The sequence below is a fragment of the Galeopterus variegatus genome, unplaced genomic scaffold (genome assembly GCF_000696425.1).
Source record: "Galeopterus variegatus unplaced genomic scaffold, G_variegatus-3.0.2 Scaffold19456, whole genome shotgun sequence".
Taxonomy (NCBI): Eukaryota; Metazoa; Chordata; class Mammalia; order Dermoptera; family Cynocephalidae; genus Galeopterus; species Galeopterus variegatus.
In genome coordinates, this window is record NW_007745567.1 from 1 (window position 1) to 5,490 (window position 5,490).

The window sequence follows — 5,490 nt, forward strand, 5'->3', positions numbered from 1 at the left end:
TTGTTGCTCTTGGAAATGCAATCAATACTCTGGTATCACAGTGCACAGCTCACAGGATCGCACTGTCTCCTGTCACGGCCGCTCCAGACCCTTCGCCATCTTAGGAATGCTTGCTTCTGTCACTGCTATTCAATGTACTGGAAGTTCTGTCCTGCGCACGGCAGTGACAGGTGATGCAGCTGCATCAATCCTGGCTGCGTGCACGAGTCAGGTCGCCTCGCTGCTTACATCCCAGGACAAAAGGCGCCGGTCTTCTCTAGAAAGTCCTCCTATTGCCTAGTCTGACAATTTTTTAATTGGAGAGTTTATACCATTTATGTTTATTATAATTACTGATATAGATAGATTTATATCTTCCATATTGCTATTAAATGTTCTATTTGACCGAACTGTTCTTTATTTCTTTATTATTTTATGCTTTCTTCTGAGATGAGTGTTATTTTTATTATTCTAATTTTTCTCCTCTGTTAGTTTATTGGTCATATGTTCTTTTATTATTCTTTGAGTGATTATTCTGTTATAATATTTATTATTGACTTATTATAATATGTCTCCGATTAGTACTTTTGTACTTTGAAGAAAATGTAGGAACATTACTAGAGTTTAACTTTATTATCCTCCTTTCATATTTTTGTATTATTATCATATATTTTATCTTTTTATTATACCACCCACAAAACTTTATTATTATTATTATTATTTATTATTATTATTATTGTTGTTGTTGTTTTAAACAATCATTAATCTTTCATATTTACTCATGTATTTGCCCTTTCTTATGCTTCTTTCCTTCCTACAACTCAGTATTTTTCTCAGGGACTTTTTTTTTTCCCAGTTTTAAGAATTCCCTATATTGTTGTTTGTTTGTTTGTTTGTTTGTTTGTTTGTTTGTTTGTTTGTTTTTGACCAGTAAGGGGATCACACCCCTCGGCACGGTGTTGTCTGCACCACGCTCAGCCAGTGAGCGCACCGGCCATCCCCTTGTCGGATCCAAACCCATGGCCTCAGTGCTACCAGCGCTGCACTCTCCCGAGTGAGCCACGGGGCCGGCCCCCTATACTGTTTTTTAAAGGCAGGTCTTCTGGGGATAAATTTCCTCAGGTTTTACATGTCATAAAACATTTTGCTTTGTTTTCATTTTTGAAGGATGTTTTTACTAAATATTGCATTCTACTTTGACTGTTTTTTGTTTGTTTGTTTGTTTGCCTTCAGCATTAGATGTCATTTCATTGTCTTGTTTTCATAGTTTGAGATTTTTTTTTTTTTTGGTCATGAGTTTTCAGTATTTTGACTATATGAGCAGGAAAAATTTAATGTTGCACCATTAAATATATAAGAACTTCACAGATACTTTTAAATTAATATTAATACTTTTCTTTATTAATTTTATGAGATATATGTTATTTTCATTAGTCTTCTAAAATAATCAGCTTTTCTAATTATTGATTATATATTTTTTTCTATTTGATTGTTTTCTGTTCTTACCTTTATCATACCATTTCTTCTATTTTCTTTGGGTTCTGTTCTTTTTCTAATTCTTACTGTGAAGAAATCAGATAGTGCATTATTTAGCTTTTTTATTTTCTAAAAAAAAATTATGGTTATAAATATTATTTACAGTTCATAGAACAATAGATTATTTTGTTGTTGTTGTTGTTCATGTCTTTTATTAACTCACACACAATTACTTGTCTTCTGGTTTGCTGAAGCAATAAGTCAGACAAATATTTGCCACAATAATGTCTGTCAAAGTGGCTGGCCATAAAAACTCTAGCACCACATTCATCTGAAGGGCACTCCTGATGAAGGAAACTAATTTTGCCATTCTCATCCACCTTATAGTGTGTCAAAACAGCCAGCTTAAGCTTCTTTCTCTTATGATTATTCTTCTTGGGATTGTTGTAAGACCTCTTCTTCCTTTTCTCAGCACCACCATGAAGTTCAAACATGAAGAGTTGACTCCTTCTGAATGTTATAGTCAGACAAAGTACATCCATCTTCGAGGTGCTTACCAGCAAAGATCAGTCTTTGCTGATCAGGAGGAATTCCTTCCTTATCCTGGATCTTAGCCTTTACATTTTCTATTGTATCTGAGGGTTCAGACTCAAGAGTGATAGTCCTCCCCATAAGGGTTTTTATGAAAATCTGCATCTTGGTGATGGTATTGATTGTATGTATTTATGGGGTACAGAGTTATATTTCAATACATGTATACAATGTATAGTTATCAAATAAGGGTAGTTAACAAATTCATCATTGCAAAAATTTATCATTTGTGATGAGAACATTTAACCTCCTCTCTTTTAGCCATTTGACAACATACAATAAATTATTGTTAATTATAGATGCCTAGCACTACTATACACCAATAGAACTTATTTTTCCTATCTAGTTGTAGTTGTGCACCCATTAACCAACCTCTCACTATATGCCCTCCCCCTCCCCTTTCCTGCCTCTAGTAACCACAGTTCTACTCTCTACTTCTAAAAGTTCAAATTATTATTGCTGTTATTATTATCATTATCATTATTTTAGCTCCCAAATATAAGTGAGAACATGGTATTTATCTTTTTGTGCCTACCTTATTTCACATAACATAATTTTCTCCAAGATCATCCATGTTGCTGCAAAGGGCAGAATTTCACTCTTTTTTATGGCTTAATAGTATTCAATTGTGTATATATATCACATTTTCTTTATCCAATCATCTGTTGATGGAAATTTAGGTTGGTTCCAAATCTTGGCTATTGTGAATAGAACTGCAATAAACATGGGATGGTTATAAATATTTATAATATATGTGTACAACAGAGAGAGAGAGAGAGAGATCCTACTGGTTTTGTTTCTCTAGAAAACCCTGACTAATACAGGTGGTGTCTCAGTTTTCTCCACTGGAAAGTTACTGCTTTCCCCTTTGTAATTATTAGAATCTTGCAGAGTGATGGTTTGAAAACATGCAAAAATCCTGTTTCTCATTATACTTTCACCCACTTATTTTAGCATCCATTGATGATTCCTGCTGCAACAATCATTACTGTGGTATTTGCCAAATGCTGGTTTTTTTCTATTTTCACCACTTATTTCATATTTATTTCGTCTGGAATTTGGAATTGTACTGTAAGGAAGAACTGTCTTTTTTCCCCATTTATTCTTACATTTTAAATTTCCAAATGCACAGGGCTTTACTAATCTTTTGTGTTGACATCTAATTTAATTACTTATGGTTAGAGAATATGGTCAACCTTATGACAGTTCTTTGAAATATTTGAGACTTGTAACAAGTGTTCCATGTGATCTTAAGAAGAATGTGTATTTTGTAATGCTAGGGACCCAGATTTCTATATATGTCCTTTAAATGAAACTTGCTAATTGTGTTGTTCAAATCTTTTATTTTTTACTAATTTTAGTCAGTTAGGTCAAACAATAATAGACAAGTGTTTTCGAACCTGTCAGTATGATTTTAAACTTGTCACTTTTTGTCTATGTGTACAAATATTTTGCTTTAGCTATTTTGAGGTACATACAAGTTTCTAATTGTTTTATCTTCCTGGTGAAATTAATTTTTATCATTTTTTGTTAGCCCTGTTATCCATAATGCTTTTTCTTTAAAGTCTGTATTTTTGTGGCATTAATATAGTTACCTCAGAGTTCTTTTTGCTACTATTTTCTAGGAATACCTTTTTCTCGTTCCTTTACTTTCAATCTTTTGTGTCGTGTTTTATTTTATTTCATTTTTATTCAAATATATTGATTATACATATTTATGGGGTACTGTGTTATATTTCAATACATGTGTACAATGTGTGATGATCAAATTAGGGTAATTAGCATATTCATCATTGCAAAACTTAATCATTTCTTTGTGATGTGAACATTTGATCTCCTCTCTTCTAGCCATTTGATAACATGCAGTAAATTATTGTTCATTATAGCTGCGTAACATGACTGCACACCAATAGAACTTATTTTTCCTATCTAGCTGTAATTTTGTGTCCATTAACTAGCCTCTCTCTGTCCCCACCCCTCCTTCCCTTTACCCACTTCTAGTAACCACAGTTCTTATGTCACTGTATTTTAGGTATTTCTCATAAACAACATACATTTTTTTTCTCAGATCTGACAATCTCTGTCTTTTGTTAGAGAATCAAGTTTATTTCCAATTTGGGGAGATTAGTAATATATTTAGACTTGTTATTACAATCTTACTTTGCAATTTCCATTTATTCTTCTTTTTCTATGCTTTTCTCTCTCTTATTGCCCATTTCTTTCAATTGATCATGTTTATTATTATTCCACTTTTTCTATTTGTGTGGAAGTTATATACTCTTTCTATCAATGGTCACTGTTGAAATGAAATTTTATTGTATGTACTTAACAACTTAGGAAATTCTATGATGAATTAATATCTATAAATTCCCCCTTCCTGTCTGAATAATCAAGGACCTTAGAATCCTTTAATTTTCTATTATACCCTTCCTACATATTTCCAGCCACCTCTTTTTCAATGCCACACAGAAATTATTGTTTTTACTATGTACATTTTTATATATTACTGTTTAAATTTATACATGTTTACTCATTATTTTGCTCTACATTCCTCTTTGCATATTAGAAATTTTGCAGATCAGAAGTGTCTGGCGAGGGCCTATTTCCTCGTTTGAAGATGGATATCTTCTCCATTGAATCCTCACAGGACAAAGAGCAGAAAGATCTTATATCTCCTCTTTTAAAATGAGTATTAATACCATTCATTGGGGCTCTACCCTCATTGCCTAATTACCTTCCAGAGTTTCCACCTTCAAATACCATCACAAAGGGGAATAAGCTACAACATAGCAATTTGGGGGGTAGGGGTACACAAACCTTCACTACATAGCAGCATCTTCCTGCAATCCTGTACACCAAACCATACCAACCTTAGGGAAAAAAACGGTTAACCTAAATGAAGAACTTAACATCTGTCTGTGTTAAATTTAATCATACTGGTGTCAGCCGGCCAAAATAATTTTAATTCTGTTATCTCTCACACACCTAATCCCTTATTGTTTGTGCCAAGTATAAAGTTAATAAGCATATTATTAGGAGATGGTATTCCAGCCATGGCTTCCCTGTAGGATAATAGAAAACTGCTGATTTGGATATGACTGATCCACCTGTGTTTGTTACTTTGATCCAGAGCATATTTCAGCACTCTTTTGACAAGGATGCTGTGGAAGACTTTAGCAAACATGTTGCTGAAGTACAAACATTCTCTATTTCTTCCCCCTGGCATGTCACCCACCTAAAAAGAAAACAAAGTTGGCACCTAGTGAGTGCTATATTCCTTCTCTTAAGTTCATGCTTCAAACAGAATTTTCAAAGCCCTTTTTGGTGACTCCTATTCTTCCCACCTACAGCCGACCCCTCCTCCCATTGCACTCTGTACAGGCGTCTGTCACAGCATTTGTTAGGTGTCTGTCTTCCCACACTAGACCAGAGCCTCCTTGGGTT

At 33.8% G+C, this 5,490-nt stretch overlaps 1 pseudogene; it reads right to left on the reverse strand.

Moving 5' to 3' along the window:
* Nucleotides 1-1,660: 1,660 nt before the first annotated feature.
* Nucleotides 1,661-2,222, reverse strand: LOC103583068 (annotated as a pseudogene).
* Nucleotides 2,223-5,490: the final 3,268 nt, after the last annotated feature.